Raw genomic sequence first — 25,715 nt, 5'->3', positions numbered from 1 at the left:
TATAGTAACGCGACTGCGCTGCTTGTGCTCTCTCCAAATTCGCTTTTAAAATAGGTCTAATTTTCTCTAATCTATCGCGTAATTGCATATTTGAATTAGGAAGGACCTCCTCTTCCCAACCTTCTTTTAGCATGTCCAATAAACCTCTGGGTTGTCTTCCATATAATAATTTAAAATGAGAGAAACCCATGGCGGACTGTGGGACTTCCCGATATGCAAACAAAACGAGAGGAAGTAACTGATCCCAGTTTCTCCCATCCTCGTTAACTACTTTGCGCAGCATCTGTTTTAACGTCTGATTAAAACGTTCCACCAAACCGTCAGTTTGCGAATGATAAACTGACATTTTCAGATGTTTTATATGGAGTAATTTAGCCACCTCCCTGAATGTCTCCGAAGTGAAGGGAGTCCCTTGATCCGTAAGAATTTCTTTGGGGATCCCAACACGAGTGAATATCCCTACTAGTTCCCATGAGATATTTTTTGTATTGGCTGAGCGCAACGGAACAGCTTCAGGGAATCGAGTGGCATAGTCAACTAGGACTAATATATATCTAAAGCCCTTTATCAAGGGTTCTAAAGGTCCTACGAGATCAACTCCAACTCTTTCAAACGGGATATCAATAAGGGGAAGGGGAACGAGAGGAGCTCTAGTCCGTCGGGGAATCTGGCAAAGTTGACACTCCGGACATGAAGCGCAAAATCGTCGGACCTCCTCATTAATCCCCGGCCAATAAAATTGGAGCTTTATCCTCTCCAATGTCTTTTCGAGCCTAAGTGGGCTCCTAGAAGGTGAACATGCGCTAACTCACACACTTGTTGCCGAAAAGTGCATGGGACTAGCAGCAATGTTCGCACTTCACCCCCGTGCTCTGCCACTCTATATAACAATTAATTTAATACAAACAACGGCATCAATGGCATGGGATCTAGGGTATTATCACCCTCGGTGGATACTATAGCATTTCTTGCAAACTTTAAGGAATCATCATTTTACTGTTCTCATTTAAATGAGGAAGGTGTTAAGACAATTTGAGAAGATAAATCCTGTATTGGGTCTCTATCGATCTCAATGGGTGGAGCATCTGTCACCACGTCCTCTCCGTTAGCTGTACTAACTCCCGCAGAGGACGATGGGACATCAAATTCTTCGCATTGGGCACCCATGTGAGTCCGTGCTACTGAGGGACACAGCGTGGAGGCAGTCGGAGCATCATTCTCCATGACTAAGCCTAAATTCTTATTAGGTTCAGTTATGTTATTACCACTGTTTATTTTATTCCAATCTCTACCCAATATTACTGGAAAAGAGGGATACTGTAATACAGCCATGGCCATTCCCACTACTTTGTGATTCACTGAAACCACACATCGGGCTGTTTTGTAGTACCAGATGTCCCCATGAATACATTTCAAACTAGTTTTTACTTTAGTCCATTGTTGCGGTATAACAAAACGGGAAGCAACAATAGAAATGTTACTGCCGGAATCAAACATCGCCCTTACTTTCCTACCATTTATAATAACTGCACCTGTATATGGGAGAGATAAAGGGTTAGTCACAGTGGCACAATACCTTTCCCCCTTCACCAAATAGCAATCCATGGGCTCCGAAGTACAGTTAGGGGATAGATGTCCAAGCTCCCCACACTTGAAACAGTGCGGGGGTTGAATGGTTTATCTCGTTTACGGACGGTAGGCACGGGAGGTTGCCGGGTGAGCTCAGGGGCTGCCCCACGTGCCTGTTGGGTGCGACGAGAAAACCATTCTGATCGCCTTGATTTACAAGCCGCCCAGTGACGCTTCGCAATCTTGATTAATGTGTCCATGTCCTCAAAGTTATGTTTACAGACTTGCTGGGCGATCTGGTCAGGAAGGGCATGCACGAATGTTTCACATGCCAGTAGCACAGCCATCTTATGGGAGCTATTAATATCTGGTCGTAATCAACAGCATACTTTGCCCCAAGCTTCAAAAGCCTGGGTTCTCAATGGCCTCTCGGGGTCAAACTGCCACTCCCTCCATTCATTCACCTCCTGTTCTGCAGATATGCCGTAGCGCTTGAACACTTCAAGCTTTAGAGCATCATAATCGGCAGCCTGCTCCTCGATTAAATCATAATAGGCTCTCTGCGCCGTCTCCTTCAGGTAGGGAGCCAGAAGGTACGCCCATTCCGACCTCGGCCAGGTGTTCCGCTTAGCGGTATGCTCAAAAACCAAAAAATATGTTTCTATATCATCATCTTCAGTTAAATGTGTCAATTATGTCGGTAATGACCGAGTGGCCTCCATCCAAACTGAGGCAGCGGCGTGGGCTTCAGCTTCCACTAGTTGAGTCCTGGTCTCACCCATCTGTACTTTTAAAGTACGGAGTTCGCCCATTATAGAGGACAGTACGGTGTTCAGGGGCTTCATGTATAAACGGTGCGTACGCACAGAAATTTTGCGTAAGAACGTTTCCACGTTCAAATCGTGATGTATAAAACCTAAACTTTGCATAAAGCCACGCACATTTCCACGGTACCTCATACCCTGTCGTACGCAAGTTCTCCGCTCGGTTTTGCAGACTGGCTGCACCCAGCGTCAAAGCAGTGCTACTGTTCCTGTGTGGTTATCCTTTTCTTTTCCTTTCTTCATAAATACACTGAAATTAACCGCATATTGTTTATTAGTTTAATGCATCTGATTGTAATTAACCTGTAACAATATAATGGTCCACAGAGTGGTCAAACTATTCTAAATACCATAACTGCTTTAGCGTTGTTACTCTTACTGCACCTTCTTCTTCTGTCAGCTGCTCCCGTTAGGGGTTGTCACAGCGGATCATCTTTTTCCATGTTACTCTCACTGCACCACTTGGAGTATTTATATCACTGTATCTGAGTGTGAATCACAGATCTACAGCAATCGGAAAGAGAATTTTCGGTATACAGCATCAAGCACACACTGCTCTCATCCAACCAACGCTTCAGAGCCTTTCCTTTTCGGACCTCGCGGTTCACAAACAGTTTCATCCCAAGAACTATACACGCACTCAATCAGTCCATCAAGTGCTCCTTGTAGAACGGTTTGTACTTGCAAGTTACAGTGAGGTAATTGTACTTATGATACAGTTATAATATTGCACAACCTGAGCCACTTTATAAAGCGCGTATTTACATATGATGACGATATCATTTTTAAGATGAAATGCAGCAAAATATATTTATTGTATTATACAGATAAAACTTTAACCTTAACTACACAGTGCCGCAGCGTTAGCGAGAAACTTGAGCTTCGTTCACCGATTCTTCCTGCCTCGCGCTGTATTCATGCTGTGGCTGACACGACACTGGAAGGATAGATGGATAGAATAATTAAACATTATGAAGATATTTCGATGTTCCTTAAAAGTTTTGAAGAATTGGCATTCTAAGTTTACAGATGGCTTAACGTCTATTACAGAGCTGATTGTGTGGTGATTGGGTATTTGGAGAAAGAAAAGTAAGGACAGGAATTGGGGGTTAGTATGTTTGAAAAAGACAGTACTTCTGTAATATAGCATGGCTCAGCAAGCATCTTGCGTAGGACATGAACAATCACTGCGCCACCGTGTTCCCATGTTTAATAGCTTTAACTCATGTCATCATGAAAATGATATGACATATACATCTCAGTATTTTAATTATTCAGAGAGCTGTAATATTACGAATGTAATGGATTCTGTGTCCTGTCGGAGGAAGAGCACGTAGTGATGCAGGCACATACAAGATCAAATACACAGCAAAGCATTTAACGTGCTACTTTAGTTACGATGGGATTTTAGAAACTAGTAAATTAAATGATTTTAAGATGAAGTTTATGATGTTCTGCTTTAATGACAAAATAAACTACGTGATTAAAGTGGAAATTTCGAGATTAAAGTTGATGTTTTGTGCTTTTTTTCACACTGTGTGCCTTTTTTTTCACTGTACCCTAATAAACTTTCATATGACATTGAGATGGTAGGCTACGAGTCGCCTTTTCACACCGACTTTGATATGTGACAACTTCTTTTTTATTTCGGGCACTGTGCGACTTTGTGAACTTGAGCTTTCGAGTTTCTCCAACACGCTATGTCACTCGATCAACTTCCTTTTGTTGCTTATATAACTGTTTAAACCAACAAATAGTACGTTTTTCTTTGCCTCCATTTGGTATTCTCTAAAATTCTTCTATTTTCCCTCTTGCTTTTCCCATTATCTTTTCACAGAACGCTAAGCTTAAGGGCTATTTATATTGATTTGCATATTCAAAGAGGCGTAATTCTGGGAGGAGTTGGGGCGGAACATCAGGCACGTGCACGAGCGTTACTTTCCACGCTGACCGGGATTTATGTAGCGGAAGAACGCAGAAGTTGGCGAACGAACAGATTCCTGCATCTGGATTTTTCTTTGCGTAAGCACATTTCGGCTTTTGTACTTACGTCATGTTATAGTGCGAATTCTACACACGGCATTATGCATGAGGCCCCAGGTCTTGTTCTTCAGTCATCTTTTAGAACAAATCCTTGTCGACTACGCCAATTATGGGAAAAACCCGAGAAAACAAGTCAAAAGACAAGAAAAAAGGTTTGGGGACCGTCCCCATATATTGCCCTAAGACAATATATAAGAAAAAAACAGATCAAAAGTCTTCAAGATTGAAAATACAATTGACAGTTTTACTTTGTTAAATGATCGTTTAAATACAGACAGGATTATGGGAAAAGGAAATGGTTGGCATGAAGTGACGTTATGAACAGGAACCGGAAGTAATGTCATTGAAGTGAGTCGGAAGTGATGTGGTCTTTAGGAGCCGGAAGTGATGTTGTTGATGATGGCCGGAAGTGACGTAATTGCGGCCATTTTGATGCCCGGAAGTGAAGGCCATTATTTTTCTTCAGGTTTTCTGTAGAAAGAAGAGATCCAGATGAGTATCACGTGACACCCATATCTTGCGATAGTTCACTCACCTTTAGGCTCTTTGACTGCCTCCTACTCGCACGTGTGCGACAATATATATATATATATATATATATATATATATATATATATATATATATATATATATATATATATAATATATGCAGTACAGCTTCACTAAAAAAGAAGAAACATTTAAAAACAAAGAAAAGAAAACTTTCACAGTCAAAGTGAGACATTATACATGCTGTTGGTATTTATTGGTATAAAGCAGTCCCAGTAGTGTTTCTTGACACACTTCTGCTGAATAATTTGTTGGCTGAAAGTACTCAGTGTTAGTGTATCACAGAGAGGACGTGCAGCTTTGTTAATAATGGTACTTAGTTTTGTTTTCATTCTTACCTTTGGTACTACCTCTAGGGGATCCAGAGTGTGTCCCATAAGCAAACCTGACCTTTTAATTAGCTTGTTAATTCGGTGTGCCTCTCTTGAAGTGATGTTACCGGACCAGTGAGCACCCCAAAGTGTAGGCATTGGCCATCACAGTGTAGTAGAAGATTTGATGGATGTCACTACCCACATTAAATAATTCAGCCTCCTAAGGAAAAAGAGCCTGCTCTGCGATTTCTTATATAGTTACTCTGTGTTCTGAGACCAGTCCAACCTAACATTAATGTGGACCCCCAAGTACTTGTAGGATTGCACCAACTCTACATCCACTCCCTAAATAGTGACCGGTCATTGAGGCTCTTTGGTCAGTAAGTCAATAACCTTCTGTTATCCTATTCTGGCAGTTGATGCCACTGCTAGCCACTAATCCTGGCCAAAGAAAGTGATGCCAGAGACAGCATAAGGATGAAACTATTTAATCCTCTTATTAGACTGCCAAGCTCATATTTAGAATATTGTAGAATTCACAGGAGAGAGGCTAACTGTCAACTGGCCTAGGTTACCAGAACTTTGCCTAACTTTGACTTTAAATTCTCCATCAAGGGTGCTGACAGAATTTTTGTTTTCAATTCCTCTGCTGTCAGCTGGCCACATCACAGTTAAAATGGACTTTATATTGTTACAATTTGTTTATGCTAATGGAATTGCTCTGTTTAACTGTGTGTTTAGCCTAATTTGTGTGTTCATATATGTGCATGATATATGGTTTAATTATTTCTGTCATTGCATTATAGCTAGAAATTTGTGCAATCATTTGGAGCCTGTACTCAGTGAACAGTGATATGCAAACATAAATTGAATTGAAATTGAATTTACTAAGAATTAATTACATATATTGCAGAAAGACATGAATAATCGCTGCTGGTGCTTTCTAAGTCTTATTAAGACCAAATAAAACCTTTATTGGGGTCTTGTTCAAAGCGTGCCTAATAGAAGCAATATAGGCAGTCCCTAAACTAAAGTGTTAGCAAATATTCCTCTCTTTGCCCTGTTCACTGGAAAGACTCATGGGCCAAACTGAACCTGTTCCTAATGTCACAATATAAGTGATCTGTAACCCTCATGAAAAATATAATGGACTACTTCACCCACTGTGAAAACAGTGAGTAATAAACAGCAAAGGTCATATAACATTTTACCATTTCCCTGCTTTATGGGTACAAATAAAAAATATGGCAATAGAAGGAAAAACATTTTTCAGTTCCTTGACAGGTTTTCGTTAATCCTAGATTTTGTGACTAATATAAAAAAGAAAATGCTTTACTTGTGTAATGAAAAAAAAAGTTAAAAATAGTGGACATTTCGACATTATGTATAAAATACTACCCAAAAATGCCTGGTTTCTTGGCCTGAATCATCCTGAAAGAGCATTTCATTTGGATAAAAGCTTATAGAAAGCCAATTTATTTTAAGATATCTGAAATGCTTTATTGTGCATTTAAGATGTCTTAAATGCATTTTGAATTTCTTGGAATTATTTCCTCTCTTTTTTAAAAACAAGTTGCATCTTCTAACATGACTTTAGGTTTGTTGTTTTTCAAAAGGATTTTCTGTAATTTTATAACAGATCAGAAGATATTTTTAAATATGATGTGCATTATAACACAGTGGTCGATCCTGTGGGCTCCCACCTCCAGTGTCTGAGGTGCAAACCCTCTTCTTGGTACCGTTTTCACAGAGTTTGCATGATATAGTGTCATATTTTTGTAACGTGAATCACTGGATCTGATCCACTACACTGACAGATATTTTCGGAAGTGCAAAGTGACCCAATAATGGATAAAGAGGGCTCAGAAAATGGGAGGTTGGATAAATATATAGTTGAAAAAGCACAGTAAATCATACTGTTCATACTTTAGTGTTGGTTTATGGACATAGTGTTTATTTAGAGTGCTTTTTTATGAAGATCCTTTTTTATGACGCTCTACTTTTCTTCTTTTGTAGAAGAGTCAATTGGCTTGATTGTCAGTCATGTTTCAGAAAAAGTTGGTGAAATTACAGATTACCTCTAAATACTTAATTAGCTATATTTTTTTGTGTTGTCTTTCATTTTTCGCAAATGAGGATGGTTGGTTTCCAAAGCTACCACATCAGAACATCAACACTTTAACTACTTTGGAATATTGGCAGAAAATGAATCAAGTCTTTATTTTTATAATACTAGATATTAAATTACACTTTTACAGAAGGCTACTGAGTTTTCTAAGTGTAACCCCATTTCAATGTTTGTCTTTCCAAAAAATGCAACTTATATGTAATTAGAGAGATATAACGGTGAATTGTAATTACAATATGGCCTATAACCTAGTGGTGGATGCACGTTTGCCCCCATAGACTCAAATGCCAATACTAAATGAATATTCTGCATGAAATTCTTTGAATGGAGATATCCACCTGATGTTAGTTGCTGAAACAGCTCTGCAACTTCTACAGGTGACAATGCCACCTTCCCTTGGCAACAGCACCTTGTGTAAATCCCTATTGTCGTTGCCTTTTCCTCAAAATACATAGTCAACTAAAGTATCTAGTTGAATTCACATCAGAACTTTAGCCAACATGGAACTCTTTCCAAGAGGCTGTTTTGAAATGCAGTGTTTCTCCATTGGTACTGCCCTTTCGTCCACTTGCAGACGGGAACTGGTAATGCCGTTCACATGTGTTCTGCCCTTTCCCCCAACTCTCTTTTAGGATGTTAGGATGTTTTTCTTACTTTTCTATCATGCTTCCATGTAAGGAGTGGGGATGCCTACTTATGCCATGCTTTCTAGCCCTTAGCTAAGGTGCTTGATTTTCCTGGCTGTAACATAACAATATTTATAACAGCAACTTCTGTTTCTGTTCACGGAGCAGAGGAAGTCTTACTGTGAAGTTACATCCAGTCTCATCTGCATTCTCCCATTCTGGGTAAGACAATATAAAGGGAGTACACTACAGGAAGTTATCATCACTTGATTGGCAGCAATCTTGAGAAACATTACTTGAGTGTGGGAAAGGTGCTATATAAATAAAATGCATTATTATCCATCCATCCATCCATTTTCCAACCCGCTGAATCTGAACACAGGGTCACGGGGGTCTGCTGGAGCCAATCCCAGACAACACAGGGCACAAGGCAGGAACCAATCCCAGGCAGGGTGCCAACCCACCGCAGTGCATTATTATTATTATTACCTTGTACCTCATTCTGTCATATGAGATGCACTACTAGTCTTTAATCTTTAGTTCAAAACCCTAAACCTTCTATTAAATGGGGCCTTCAAAGCTGGAAACTTAAATATGTTTCATTCTCCTTGGTGTTTTATTATAATAGGTATAAATTTGTCATGTATGTGCGTATGTGGTCCTAGTGGAAAATCAAAGGTGCCCTGTTATACATAACCGAGTACATCAGTTCCGCTCAGGTCTGTATGCATGACCAATGTAATAGATCTACTAAGAGTGGGCCACAACTCAAAATGTATCCAGCCTACCATAAAGGGTGTGATGGAGGCTGACATGACTTGTACAGTTACATGATGGCAATACTCAGACTACTAAAAAATATGTATAGTGTCAAAAGAGTTACACCAGAATAATAACATCATTATACTTTAAAACAGACAGTGCAGAGCAGATGACAACCCAAATCTGTTTCACTAATGTCTGCAGGAACAAGAAGGTGTGCTTGCAGTGGGTTAAAGAACCTGAAGTGCTTTAGATGACTAAAAAAAAACACTGGCTGTACTAATGAATCTTGTTAGACTTAAACCAGATATCAGAATATCTGCCAATTAGGTGCATTCCATCTGTGAAAATTCATTTTCAGGAGAATAACATGTAATGATGAGACTTCACTTACACAATCTGATTTCCATCTTATCAAGATGAGATAAAATGAGTTATTTGAGGCACCATCACTTATTTTGCAATGAATATTGCACACTTGAGTTAACATAGACCAGCATTCCAGTGCTACACTTTTCTGAGCTGTTTCAGACAACATCCTGGTAAATTAATGCTATACAAATGGCAAAATAATTATTACTAATCTGAACTGTGATGTAGTCAGCATCAATTGTCTTTCAAACTCCTCTTAAGAAGACTTTGTTCTATATTCTGTTCATTATTAAGGGTTTTTAAATTTGAATAATTACTTGTTGTATGGCCCTTTATCAGATTAACATAAAACTGCCTCATAACTCAAAAAGTCTTATATTTCCATCCTGCTGACTCTCTCTTTGTGTGGATTTGGCATATGGCCCCTGTGGCTGTGTTTACCTACAGTAGTGTGGTTTCCTCCCACATCCCAAACATTAAAATGTTACGTTAATTATTGACTCTAATTTCGTCCAATGTGAATGAGTGCTGGAGTGTAAATGAGCAAAATGATGGATATGTCTTGCACCTAATGGTGCTGGTATATAGTGCCCTAAAATTAAAAATGTTGTATCAGTAAGTGGCTAGTTTTAAACAAAAAGCAAATAACATGTGCTTCTTTTATAGAATATGATGATAAATTGAAACATGTGTAAGTTCATTCTAGCAGCACATATTCCATGTAGGTACACCCAGAATAAATGTTGCTATCATAACCATGTTGGGATTAACTTGATGAACAAAAAACTAGAACAGGTATACAAAAAAAGAACTGTTATAACAGTGGATAGAACTGTGAAAAAAAAGTCTTTAAGGAAAGAGCAGCATCAGATCAGATTAATGATATGATTATAAAGTAAAAAAATGTGTCTGAAGATGTGTTTGAAATATAGATCTTTTATAAGTCTCTTTTGTAAAATGTCTGAATGGAGTTCAGGGATGCACTAAGATCAGCAGTAATCAGAAGCTAAAATACTGTAAAACATGACACAGAAAGATGAATGGTGAAATGGAACATGTGCATTAATGAGGGTGCCCACAAAGGTTATTTTAAAGTATGAAACAAAACAGAGGTTCTACATAATGATTCTCCGGCTTCCATTGCAAACCCTTCTATGTCCACGAAAGGAGGTGTCTTATTGAAAAAGCAGCACACTCTCCCTCATCCCAGACTATAAGATCATTAATATACAAAGAATGCAGCATGGCTCAATTACACATCTCATGTCGGATACAGCATGTCCTGTAAAACTGTACATACTACTAATGCTCATTTTTTAAAAAGACACAGGTGGTAATTGTTACAGGTTTTACCAATATCTAGACAAATGTCTGCAAAAGAATAAAAAACAGATACTCTCATTCTGCATTGTTCAGTTAGTGAGTTGGTATTTTTACATATAAATATATATATAATCATTGTGAAAATATGCAACAAATACCAAAGCCATTGCAATGGAAGGTAGGCCCACATTACAGTGTTTTTATCCCAGTTTGATTTCAGCCTGGGGGCGCCTTGTATGCTGCTTTTCTTTTACAGTCAAAAGTCATGCTGCAAGGCTGATTAGAGACTTTAAAGATTTCTGCTTAATGAGATTTTGTGAGTGCACAATATCAGAAGGAGCAGCAAAAGTCTGAAAAAGCAATCTGAAATGTAGCAGATTGTAAGGCTCTCCTTCGTGACAGATTCAGTTACATCACTCTGAATAAAAGTAGCATATTTTCTTTTGTATGTTACTTTACATTACTGTGGCACAAGAAAAAAAGAAACATCAGATGAATGGTATCTGGATTCTATTGTTTGATAAGATTTTTTTTTTGTAACTTGGACAGCATGGTGGCATAGTGGTGATGCAAAAGGTTGAGGTTCACATCTTCGGTGTGTACTCTGCATGAATACCCGATGTAGTTGTGGGTGCTCCAGTTTCCTTTCACAGTCCAAACACGTGCAGCCTGAATCCAAACTTTAACCATGATATAAGCCATAAAACAGAACATAGGCCATCAACCTTGCCAGAAAGGAACTGATCCAAAGCACTATAAAATAAAATGTATTAAGGGTGGCATTCAGATACCAAGTAAAAGCTAAGCTAAAGGACTTTATAAATACTGAGACCTAAGAGACTTGATCCATCAATAAATATTCTAATATTGGATGGTGATGAGCTTGAGCCTTCTCATGCAGCAGAAGGCATAAACCAGATCTAGACAGAAAACAAGTCCATCACATTTAGAGCTGGAAATCAACCTAACATTTGAGTACACTAAGAAACCAACAAGCACAAATGAAGCTTATGCAAAATCCTTATAAACGGACTCAGCCTGAGTTAAATCCAGGTGCCTGGGTTGTGATAAAGTAGCTGCAATAACTGCATTATGTGGCAATCCAGTTAAAATGTAGTCAAGAAATAAAATGATTCAGCATCACCAATTGTAAAAGATCTACCTAGTATATCTGAGCAGTCACAGTGTTGGAGGCAGAAATTGCATTATGTTGAGCTCTAATCCGACAAAAGCTATGACATGCAAACCTAGTTTACTTGTTTGTTGCGTTTGCTTCTGAGCTGCATACTATGAGACATGCCTCATAGATACATTTGGTATTTAAGTACTGTTTACAGAAGTAAAGCCAAAATCAAAAGATCATGATGACTGAAAAAAGTGCCTAGAGGGACAGTTGTAACCAATCCATTGTGAGACATGCCTGGACACCACCAGACTGAGACCACATCTTTATCAAAAAGTACACGTTTATTTTCTCCAAACACCAATAAACACAGTCCCGCACAGCAATAACCACCCCTAACACGGGCCTCTGTTTAAATGTCTGTGGGCCGCCTTTCCTCTCTCCACAGGAGCTTCGTCCTGCTCCCACTCCTGACTCTAGCTCCCCGATTGTAGGGAGGCGGCCCCTTTTATTCTCACCCGGACGTGCTCCAGGTGCCTGGTGACATTCTTTCGGCAGCACTCCAGCCGTCTCTGGAAGGCTCTTCATTCATCTTCCCGGGTTGGGCGGAAGTGAATGCCTCCTGGGCTCTCTGAGGCTCGGAGCACCCTCTGGCTGTGGCCACGGGCCCCAACAGGCTTGAGCCTCCTTGCTCCTCTCCCATGGTCCTATCCCCATCCAGGGCAGTTGCCCCCTCGTGGCCCGGAGGACGAATACGCCACCTCTCTTTTCAGGTGTCCTGGCTGGGTCTGTCCTCCAGCTATTTGTGACACCATCTATTAGCAGTTTTTTATATATTTATAATTGTTATTGTAGTTTTTGACATGTCCCTGTAGTTTTTTATGAAATACAAATTAATATCTCCAGAGTCCCAATTTACTTTCATTTGGCATTCTATTTACTTTGTGTTAGCACTTTGCCAACTAACCACCCCGATAATCAGGTATTTAATTTTAATGCAGATTTCTTTTCAAGTATTACCTGCATAGCTGCAAACTTGTTAATGGTTGTTTTCATGCTGAATTATAATTGTTCAATGTGGAAAACATCATGTTTCTAACAGGAAATTAAATAATGTAATTCAGATCATGCCCTGACAATTTGAGAGCCACCTCTTTTAAAACAGACTTCAGCTCCTCAATAGTGGAGACTCCTTGGAGGAAAGAGGGATTTTAATTAGTTTGTCCCAGTTTAACTATTGTTGATAATTTATAATTCTGATGAATTAACAGTGACAGAATCAAAATGAACAGGTAAGCCAATTGGCAGTTTGAAAAATGCACAGAAAGGTACTATCCTTTTTATCTTCATGAATGAAGGAGGCTGGATAAGGTCATTAGGATGGGTCGACCTTGCTGAATGCTCAATTAGAAAAGAGATTAATATATTGAGTCACAGAGACAGATTCTCTAACTAACACAATTCAATATCATATTTGTTAATAACAGTTGATATTTTCTGCACTACAGCTAGAAGCTTCCTGCATAATAATCACTTTTGCAAATGCAAAAAAGTTAAAACTTCAGATATTATATGAATAAATGCTTAATGTTGGTGGACAAGGGGTGGGTCTGTTTTAATTGCCTTTTTATCATGTTGTTCAGACAGGTTTCTGTGCTGTTAAAAATACTAAACTGTTATTAGTAAGTAAAGTATAATATTATAGCATAGGTCCTTTTTATATGCATAAAATTAACTGGTATAAGTGTATATTATTCATATTCATTTTTCAAAACTTCTAAAAATAATATTAACTTTTCCATTTCAGGGTAAGTATAAAATGTTCACAAATGTTGTGTCTGAGGTTTGGGGGCTCAGTAGCAACCCCTTGAGATATATATATATTTCAGCTACTTATTGATTGCAATTACAACATAACATTTATTTATATAACACATTTTCACACAAATATTGTAACTCAAAGCGCTTTGCAAGATGTCTAAGACAAAGTTACAAGAAATGAAAAATTATAAGATTAGGCAAAATTATTAATGATTATCTAACAAAGATAAAAAACAAATGAATGCATTAAAATTTTGTGATTAAATTTTTAAATGTAACACCTAGATTCATTAATTAAATCCAGGTAATTTGACAGTACTTCACCTCTAGATAGTTGGAGATACTGCAACTGGTAGAAAAGACTCTCGACCCCTGTCACCACACTACAGAATTCTTCCCTCTACACTGGACAATCATGTCCTCTATAACCTCATTATTGTTACCCCTGAAATCACTTGCCCACACACACATATTGTACACACACACACATACACACCACCTTACCTGAGTTTACTCATCTCCAGTGAACAGCGCCTGCTGATAGGGCATTTGCAGGAGCAGGACAGACAGAATACGGATTGTGGGGACACAAGCACATGAAGAAGAAAGCGATTTGTAATGTTAATGACAGTTCTTTAGAATTGGCCAGTGATTGCATTATATAGTAGTTTCCAGTTCTAGCATTAGTGAAGCACATGAAGATGATGGCTTTGCTCAAACTGTAAACTCTGACTCTTATTCTAAATAACTCTCCTTCTTTCTCTCTCAAAATAAATGGTTGAACAGTCAGACGTCAGACTGTATTTTTAATAACTAAAATACATACTGTGATCTGATGGCTATCAAGTTTTATTTTAAGCTGTGACATTGGAGACTCTCTCCATCTCTCTCTCCCTCTCAATTTACTGTAAATATAATAGGCAGCACACTGGTAATGTGGTAGCACTACTGCCTTGCAGTAAGGATCAGGGTTTGTGTCCAGTATTCCCATTGAGGAGTTTGCATTTTCTCTCCATTTCGATGTGGATCGATGTCATCATGGAGTACAAAGACTCAAAGGTTAGATGAATTGGTGTTGCTAAAATAGCCTTAGTGTGTGTTTATGTGTGTGTGTGTTTGTGTTCACCCTGTGATCTACTGGTGTCCTCTCCAGATGTTGTCTCTGCCTTTCTCCCAGTGAATGCTGGGATTGGCTACAGCTGCCTTATTATCCTGCCCAGAATAAGCAGTTTGGTCTTACAGTCGGAAGTAACTCTTACTAAAATACTGTTCCTATTGTCCTGGCCACTGATGCCTCACTCCTTCATGAAAACAGCTATTGAATGATACAGACTTCAGCAACAAATTAACATTGACTTGGATCCATTACAGTGGTGGAAACTGCAAGAGGACAATTACCCAGTCCATTCTAAGTTAGCTAAACATTATTTAGCATCCTAGGCCACTACGGTCCCTTATGAACATTTAATTACAGCATCTCTTGTTAATATAAAAACAACAACAACAACAACATTTATTTATATAGCACATTTTCATACAAAAAGTAGCTCAAAGTGCTTTACATAATGAAGAGAAGAAAAATAAAAGACAAAATAAGAAATTAAAATAAGACAACATTAGTTAACATAGAAAGGAGTAAGGTCCGATTGCCAGGGTGGACAGAAAAAACAAAAAAAAAACTCCAGAAGGCTGGAGAAAAAAATAAAATCTGTAGGGGTTCCAGGCCACAAGACCGCCCAGTCCCATCTGGGCAAAAAGAGAAACCCTTGGTGTGCTTAAGCCTGCTGAATAAATAGTCAGAAAATCGATAATTTATTTTTTTGTATTTTTTGCAATGTGATGTGACCTAAAAAAAGTTACTTTGAGCTGTTGATTGAGTAGTGTCTTACTGTTTATTCAGTTATTTCTATTATGAAAAACTATCAATAAATGAACCTGAATAAATTTAATGTGCAAGTGGTTATTAAATCTGTTGTAATCGTGTGCTTAATGGCAATTATTTTTTTAATCAAAGAGCAGCCCTAAAATACACACACACACACACCCATATACGTATGAAGCGCACACAAGATACGAGCAGCAACACTGGCAGTCATAGTGCATTAGCTCTTCTCTTAGACTAAAAGAACACAAAGTATTCTTCCTCAAGCAGGTTCAGTGGCTGGGAAGAACCAGCTGGGGTAGACATTGTCCAGAGAAGAGTAGAAGGAGTAGGAGCAACAGGGCAGTTGAGAGCTCAACTGTAAATGTTCTAACCATCGTGCGACAAGTATCTTAAGCAGTAAGTGGGCAAGTAAAGAGTTTGTTTGTTTTCCATTGAAATACTGTATAAGATAGTGTGAGTGTGCAGCAGCTGGGCCAGGAACAGCAAATAGGCAGCAACAGCAGTCACATCCCCTCTCTCAGCTTTGTTTGTTCATGCTTTTGTGAACTAGGTAACACTCCAAACTGGGCTCAGCTAGACAAGACAGGACAACTACATTCATGTCTGTAGAACCGGATGATGACATGCAATAATATTAAATTGCTGTAAACTAATGACTTACCTAGTGAGTCAGGAGTTCATATGTTTCTGCCTGTAGAACCAATGGATTGGTGCATAATCAGTCCAATGTAGACCCCATAAGTAATAACAGAGCAATTCGACAGACCATTTAATTGCTAGACGCTCTTTCTCAAAGGTCGAGTAGTTATGTTCCCTGGGAAGCAATTCCCTTCTCAAATGTGTGATGCAATTTTCCTTACCTTTGAAAATTTGAGACAGGAGAGTGCTCAGATCAAATACACTCGCATCCATCTGCATAATGAATTCCTTAGAAAAATCTGGATTTCTCAGGATCTTGTATAAACAAAGACAAAAGCAGTCTTTAAGTCAGAGAATGATCTCTCACAATCAACTGACCAGGCAATACTATGTTTTTTATGGTCTTTCATCAGGTCAGTTAGAGAGGTGGCTCTATTTGCAAAATTCGGGATGAACTTACTATAAAACGTAAAATAAAGCTTGATAGCTGTCAGATCACAGTATGCATATCAGTTATTAAAAATAGTCTGATGTCTGACCAGTGAAACACAGAAAAGCATGAACCTGCTTTTGCGTTTCCACCTTTTACAACTTTAGAGTATTTAAACCTTTCCCTACAGAATATCCCAAATAATGCATTTCTGACAATACCTAATTTAGACTTCTTAGGGTTAGCTGTCAACCCAGCCTGCCTCAAGCTGTGAAGTACTGCTTGTAGGCATTCTAGACGTGTCTGCAATCATTACTGAAAATAACCAGATCATCGAGATAAGCCGCAGTATATTGATAATATGGACTCAAAATTTGATTCAACATATGCTGAAAAGTTAAAGATGCGCCATGAAGTCCAAATAGGTGCTAGGTAAATTTGAATGCTCCATCCAGGGTGAATGAACACAGTCTTCTTTCAACTGGATTCCTCAAGAAATACCTGCCATTACCCCTTTGTTAGATCCAGGTAAGAGATATATATGTGGCCTGACTGAGTTTCTCCAGTAATTTATCAGCACATGACATCGGATACACATCAAATTTGGAAATTTTGTTCAAGAATCTAAAATCTATAAAAAACCAAACTGAGTCATGCGGTTTGGGCACAAAAACAATAGGGCTCCGACATTTGCTATTTACTCTTGCAAATCATGCCTAACTTGAGCATCTGCTTCACTTCATCAAGCATGACATTCTTCCTTGCCTCTGGTATATGATACTGTGTATTTGCATTTTAACACCCAGCTCAGTTATGATTTTATATTGTGCTGGTTTAGTCACATCAGGCAAGGATGAAAAGATATCAGTGTTCTTCCCAATCAAAGTCAGCAACTCAGCCTTTTGAATGTCGGTTAAATCATCACCAATAGCAACCTCAATCTGAGAGACCGCAGCATGAAGGTTAATATCTCATTACCATCATGCCACTTCTTCACATGATTAACATATAAGATTTGAATGGGCTTTCACCGGCCTGTTATCCTAACTTTATAATTCACAGGGCTCAACACGCTCTTCTACTACAGCTAGATCAAGCCATCTTGCTAGAAACTTATGTGGGCCAGACGGGATCAAAACAAGCACTCGATTGACTTTTTTGAATTCGTGGAGTTTGCTTGTCTTATCATAATTAGGTTTCTGTTTCTCTTGCTGGCATTGTTTGTGATCCACAGCGATCAAAGACAACTTAGAAATTTTGTACCATTTTTCTCGTCCGCACTGGACAAATCAGGTTAACTTTCCAAGATGGCGTTCTGACCAACTAACTCCCTATGTACTAAAGAGAGAGATGCTTTGCAGTTGGCCAAGACCTGTGGGAACAGGGGATTCCTCTTTCCAAATGAGAGGCCAGGGTGAGGAGTTTGATACCACAGTCCAGGCTCTAAAGGTCCTCCCCCCATATTTCAGAGGAAGTAATACAATCTCATACTCTTTAATATCTTCATGAACCCAGTGAATGTTTATTTGCTCATTGCCTGTGTAGGGAATCTGCCGGAGTAAGTCGCTTTGGGCCATGCAGAGATCACTATCAGAGTGGGACAGGGTAGAGATCTCATGACCAGCCAAGCTGATAGAAACTTTAAAGTAATCACTTTCAAGGTTTTAGAGGGAACTGAAGAACAACACACCTGAGCCAAGCCGCTTTCATGGGCTGAACTGGAGAGAGGCGACACTCTCTAGCCAGATATCCTATACTGGGAAAGCACCTGCGTTCAGACCCTGCTGCAGAATTTCCCTGTCTGCATCTTCTGTCTGGAATGTCAGCCTGAGGGCCTTCAGCAGTGGCATCATCCACTCTATGAGCCTGAGCTTGAACTTGGGGGTGGGTCAGGGGGTTGTGGGGGCTCACAGGAACATCCTTGCAGTCAGGTGGAAGAGAATTATCCTGAGACTGAATGTGCTGAGTCTTCTGAGGATGTACCACACTTCTGGAGCTACTTGTGAAGCTTGTGTCGCAGAGTTGCACAAGAGACAGGAAGGCAAGACTGGCTTCCAATAAAAAATAACTTGTTGGAGAAGGCATAAACAATCAAACAAGCAGTGACGTGGGCAATCCTCATGCTTTAGTGCCCTTCTTCAGAGTAAAAGAACACAAACCCCTCTTCCTCAAGTAGGTTTAGTGGCTGGGAAGCACCAGCTGGGGTAGATGCAGTCTAGAGAAGAGAGGAAGGAGAAAGAATAACAAAGGCAGGTGAGAGCTCAGCTTTAAATGTTCTGAACATTGTATGACAAGCATGTTATGCAGTAAGTGTGTACCTGATCCTGCAAAGGGCAAGTAAAGTGAGTGTTTGTTTCCCATCGAAACACTGTTTAAGAGAGTGTCAGTGTGCAGCAGTCTGAAAACGAATAGGCGGCAACAGCGGTCACAATGTATATTATGTACATTATGGTTATTCTATTTGTAATGTTAGTGCATGCTGGTTAACTGCGTTATACTGTAGAAAAATAATTTGTTTAGTAATGTCTGGATATATATCTCACGGAGGAGAGCAGGCAGAGGTGGCTGGTTTCAATTACATTTTTATTATTTTGTTGTGCATCTTTGTTGCCTTCCTTATTAAATAAATAGAACTCACTAAATCAGCATATTGAGTCCAGTTTGATCTGTATCTTACTCAATGCAATGAAGGTTCATGACAGTGATCTGAACATATCACATAACTAGCTACACTTGCCCTAGATTTCCTTGCCTGTGAAAGTGAGTTAACAAATTATGGTGAAATTCTGATATGAGCTAACTTTGAATGCACCTGTTAGACTACTTTGACCTTTGTTTCTTTACAGTGGTTGACAGCAAAGTTTAGTGGCAACCTTAAGGTACTACTGTATTAGTCATTCCTTTGACTGATCTGGCACTGGTAAAATTTCTGCAGCATTTGAGTGTACAGTCAATTTAGGCTGCTTATTGTAAATGCTCCTAACTAATGTATTTTCCCAAATCTACAATAAAAAATAAAGGTGAACATGTTTTTTCTCTCAGAATTGCTGGACTCTCTAAAAGCTATGCTGCTATGAAAAATATACACTTTATTGTTCTGTATGAAAATACTTTAACAAAGTATTTATTAGCATATACTTTTCAGTGTGTTTTATTATATGAATGTCTTAGCTTTTACTTTATAACTTGCAAAAGACTTTTAGATTCTGGAAAAATTAATTGATTCATTCCCTCATTTTCCAAACCTCTATTTGAGGATTGCTAGAACCAGAGTTTATCATGGCAGCACTGATGCAAGGAATGAGCAGTGGAAGGCATGCCAGTCCATCTTAAGGCACTATTACACCTGAACAATACAGAATCTCCAACCAAACTAATATGTACATCTTTGAGACGTGGGAAGAAACTGAGGTACAAGTAAAATCCCCTTGACACTGAATGTCTTAACTCCACATGGGGGAGGATTTTAACACTGAACATTACAGCTCTCAGTGAGAAGTACTAGTCACTCCATCCCCATAACAGCTTTGGTAAATATGTGTGTTTGTGTTTGTGTGTTATTAATTTTAAGAAACTGATATTTTTGCTCTGTAAGTGTAGTATATGAACTATAAACCAAGTTTGGATTGACCATTATACTAAATATGCCTTTTTAAAATGTATTTAATCACATTTATTTTGAGAGTAACATGGTTGTTTTCATATAACTTGTAGATAGGAATCAAAAAAATATTTAATTTACAGCACTGAATTTGGATAAGTACAGATATTTCTCAAAATGTTCTATAACTCAACCGCACCAACTGTCTGCATACATTCATAGACAATCATTAAGTAATTACCAAAACTGTGTAAAATTACACTTTTTGGATTCCTACATATGTTCACAATTATTTTCTCATTATCATACTGGCAATCATCTCTAGAACTCATTAAAGAATAACAGCAGTTGTGCATCAAGAAGCTATAAAATAACATGTAAACAGGCATTTTCTTCCAAGATAGTTCATGCCAGTGCATGAGTCGCTTTCAGAAGTGCATTATGTGCTTTTATATATGGTTCTAGCAAAACAAAATGCAAAGAACCTGTCATACATGCTTTGTATACATTTTTGAATTCAGTAGGTGTGATGAAGATTCAACAGAAGGCATCATTCTTTTGTATTTTACACTAGTAATTTAGGACAAAAATGTGCAGCTTCAGCTGTGTCGCCAAGTATGACCATTTCAGAAATTTCATTTTGTCCTTTTGATTAAGGCTTGTAATAGCTTATCATGTTTGTCTGAGGAGCTCTGCTGCAGATGGAATATGCTGCTAGTCTCCATCAGAGCAATTCCCCAAGTTATGCCCTTTCTCATTTTACCTCCTAAATATAGGTTGCAGAATATGACAATACTAAATGGTACACTGTGTCCTGGAATACTAAAACCTCAATTGAAATATTAAAAAAGTCAGAATCCTCAAAGGTGATAAGTAATAAACTATTTATATATATATATAGATAGATAGATAGATAGATAGATAGATAGATACTTTATTAATCATATATATATAGATAGATAGATAGATAGATAGATAGATAGATAGATAGATAGATAGATAGATAGATAGATACATGCTCTATATAGTGTATTTTTTTTTTCTTGGTAATTTCTTTTTTCATTTATTCTTATACCTGATAGTAGTATAAATATAATTCCTCCTTGTTCTTTCCTTCTGAACATTATCCTCTTTATATGACCAGATTCATTTTGAAACTTAATGGGCAGTCATTACTATTGTTATAATAAATTTATTTTAGAGTGTTACAGTCTGGTAGAAGTGACAAAGTCCAAAGAAAAGCTGGACAAAAAATGGTTTTGGCAGCAAAATAAACAGGCATTCGATGGCACAAGCACATTCATGGCCTCTGTTGGCTCTCTGCTAAGTTTGTTTGCTAAACACTGTCCTATAAAAGTCTGAGTCAAGAATGAGAGGCCTCCTTCTGGGAATGACCACCTTCATATGGTTCACACTGGAAGTGCCGGGGTGTCACAGACCAATATGGGCGGGGTTGCTCACTCTCAAGGGCCATCTTTGTGGAGCTGCATTGGAAAGAGACAAGACTTAGCGAAAGCGCCTCCTCTCATTCCGGAGTGTTATCACCTACCTGATCTGAGCTCATAAGGTGATCCACAGATGCTCATGGATGACAGAACACTGTGGTCTGCAGGTAGAATAGCACTAGGTCATGAGATACCAAGAGCCTTAATAATCTGGTCAGAAAGGTCATCACATTACAGGGCTGACTCTACATTCAGTATACAATACTGCAAAATAAAAATGCAAAATCTTAGACCAACATCGCTAATGCTGCCTATCTACTCCGTGTCATGTCCTAGTGCACCTTTCATGTCCAATTCATTCAACCAAGATGTGTGAAGAGCCATTTTTTCCCACAGATTTCAAACTGTGACCATTAATTAAAACAGACACATCAGCATAGTAACAAAGTTAGATTAAAGGCACTACATTAAATGTAAACTGGACATACAGCATGTGTGTATATTGCTGAATCGTGCACTTATGTAATCATTTGTGCTTTGATTTTATTGTTTTGCATAAGTTCATATTTTATGTTCTCACCGGAGTGGGTAAATTTGGTGGTCAATAAATTATCTATGTATTATTTATAATTTCTAATATTTTTTTTCTGCTGTGGTAGTAAGCTTTCAAGGTTTTTCTGTCAATTATTCCTTTGAGATTTGCATCTTCCCCAGTGTCATCCATTCATCTTGTTTTCTGTCACTCATTGGTGTGTGATCAGATGTTTTTATGATGCTACAGAAACAATGCACTTAAATCAGATGTCCCTTTGTCTCAAGATTGATGTTATTTTTAAACTGTATTCATTTTATTATTCATATCACAATTAACTTTGCACAGAACAAACCAGAATTCAATCAATTCTACCTCCAAACATTTATGATAAATATCAAATTGAGTCAATAACAGTACCTAACCAAATCAGAGTACTATATAAACGAAAAGCTCCATATACAGTAGTCCCTTCAATATGCTGAGACCTCAAAAAGTTCAAAGCAGGTCTGTCTTGTTTGCTAATATAACATAAATAAATTGTTGGGAAATTAATAAAAAAAAATCATTGGACTTTTGCTTGCAAAGCAAATGTGATCTTCTTTAATACTGAACAAAATAACAATTATTATCTCTCTAGGCTATGAGCAATTAATAGGATTCTTCAAATTAAGTAAAGTTACATGACAAACAGACAGTGTTGAGGTGTATTTTCTTGTACTTGACTGAAATAGACTTTAGACTGGTTCAGAAAAAGAGTCTTTTAAATTCTTTTAATACTGTGTGTTCAAATTGTTTGGAAATACTGTTAATTTTGTTGCTGTATGTCTACGCTCTAGTTTTTGGCATTTAAATTTAACAGCACAAGTGCAGTCATTAAACCATGGTGAATTCATCTGTCCTTTAATCACTTATGCTTTGAATGGCGCTACTGTAACTCTTTTAGAGATGAATTATACTTCAACTGGTCTCAGGAATTTAAATTGTGTTTCTCAGAATATCTACACATTTTTATGTATAATTGCAATCTAGATGTTACAATATTCTTGAGTTTTTTCTAAAATTATATAGGTTAGGGCATGAAACACCTAGATATTATTAAGTCTCCTAGTGTAAATAAGTGGAGCAATATTTTACATATTGAATCTCTACCCCTCATAAGTAATACTTAGACATAATGTGTCACTGTAGTATGACTTTTTAACTGTTTGATAAAATCCCACTACGTTTTGCAGGCATGTAAAAGATTTCCTAAAGATATCAGTTTTGCAGAGGCAGCGAAAGGAAATGCCTAGGGAGTCAAATGATCATGGAGTGCACCCCAATCTCCCGATTCGCAGATTATGTCCAAATAGCACTCAGAGCTGCAACTGAATACATATTACCCTGTTCTGCATTTCTCCTTCCACTGTTGCTGCTGTCTTCTAACCAGAATGAAGCCTGAGAAGAGGGAGCAGTGGCTGTCATTGAGTACATTTTCAAACTCTTTCACGGTACAGATCGATGAAATGACATATAAAAAATGCATGCATGTGCCCCTTGTTTTCTTCAAATGCACACAAGCATATGGAATAGCCCCCCAGAAAATGATATACAACGCAAAGCCTATCACTTTGTCGGATTTACAATTACATTGTTAATTCAATAAGTTAACAACAACAACAACATTTATTTATATAGCACATTTTCATACAAAAAGTAGCTCAAAGTGCTTTACATAATGAAGAAAAGAAAAATAAAAGACAAAATAAGAAATTAAAATAAGACAACATTAGTTAACATAGAAAAGGAGTAAGGTCCGATGGCCAGGGTGGACAGAAAAAACAAAAAAAAACTCCAGAAAGCTGGAGAAAAAAATAAAATCTGTAGGGGTTCCAGGCCACAAGACCGCCCAGTCCCCTCTGGGCATTCTACCTAACAAAAATGAAATAGTCCTCTTTGTAGTTAGGGTTCTCACGGAGTCACTTGATGCTGATGGTCATACAGACTTTAGGCTTTTAATCCATCCATCATTTTTGGAACATCATGGTGCTTTGGGTTGGGCCACCACCAAAAGGACACCGGAAAAGGAAACAGAAGAGAGAGTAGGGGTTAGTACAGATTTTGAATGAATAGTTATTATAATGAATTGGATATACAGAGTATCAGGATTTAAATTACAGTGAAGTTATGAGAAGGCCATGTTAAAGTAATGTGTTTTCAGAAGTTTTTTGAAGTGCTCCACTGTATTAGCCTGGCGAATTCCTATTGGCAGACTATTCCAGATTTTAGGTGCATAACAGCAGAAGGCCGCCTCACCACTTCTTTTAAGTTTTGCTCTTGGAATTCTAAGGAGACACTCAGTTGAGGATCTGAGGTTGCGATTTGGAATATAAGGTGTCAGACATTCCGATATATAAAATGGGGCGAGATTATTTAAGGCTTTATAAACCATAAGCAGAATTTTAAAGTCAATTCTGAATGACACAGGTAACCAGTGTAGTGACATCAAAACTGGAGAAATGTGCTCGGATTTTCTTTTCCTGGTTAGGATTCTAGCAGCTGCATTCTGCACTAATTGCAAACGATTGATGTCTTTTTTGGGTAGTCCTGAGAGGAGTGCGTTACAGTAATCTAGCCGACTGAAAACAAACGCATGAACTAATTTCTCTGCATCTTTCGATGATATAAGAGGTCTAACTTTTGCTATGTTTCTTAGGTGAAAAAATGCTGTCCTAGTGATCTGATTAATATGCGATTTAAAATTCAGATTACAATCAACGGTTACCCCTAAGCTTTTTACCTCCGATTTGACTTTTAATCCTAATGCATCCAGTTTATTTCTAATAGCCTCATTGTATCCATTATTGCCAATCACTAAGATTTCAGTTTTTTCTTTATTTAATTTGAGAAAGTTACTATTCATCCATTCTGAGATACAAGTTAGACATTGTGTTAGCGAATCAAAAGATTTGGGGTCATCATCATCATCAATTATAATAGCCGAAATAAATTTATTGAACAGCGAATATCATTGATTATGAAAGGGTCGAAGTTATCCAGTGCTTTAGGAAAAAAGGAAGGAGAGGAAGAATAAAAAGAACAGAAGAACAGAGATAATGATAAAGGTATGTCATGTTACAAATTCATCATACACATTTTTATGTTACGTTTTTTCGATGACCCCTAGGGCTAATTGAGGATAGGGTCAGCAGCTAGTTAACACCACCTAATGGTATATAGTATCCTATTACATATGAAACTGCTGAACTTTCTTCTAAAAAGTTGTCAGTAGCGTGCAATAAAAAGGGTAAGCTATGACATGAGTAGGAGCAGAGCAGAGTGGATCTATTCTAAGTTTAAGTTCATTAAGACCTACTTGAAGTACACCATGACACAGGAGAGCTTCAGTGGTCTTTCTGTCATTATCATCATCATCATGTGGTTATTGTCACATAAAGAATAATGAAGTCATAGGTGACTTTGTATTATGGAATCCAAGGTGGGATTTAGGTGATATAAGCAATATCAGATTAATTATTTACTGTTTCTTGTACTTAATAGTATAAAATCAGAATAAATTATTGTTCGTCTGATATTTTGTTATTTTAATGTTGTTTTACTATTTATTGAACCTATTATAGGACTGAAAGCAGAGACTGTGTAATGAATGAAAAATATTAATGTACTTTTCAATTGTTTTTGTTCTGAACGAAACCATTACAATAAACCAACTGCTAATGACACAAT

Source organism: Erpetoichthys calabaricus, chromosome 1 (genome assembly GCF_900747795.2).
Source record: "Erpetoichthys calabaricus chromosome 1, fErpCal1.3, whole genome shotgun sequence".
Classification (NCBI taxonomy): Eukaryota; Metazoa; Chordata; class Cladistia; order Polypteriformes; family Polypteridae; genus Erpetoichthys; species Erpetoichthys calabaricus.
This window is presented reverse-complemented; position numbering follows the sequence as displayed.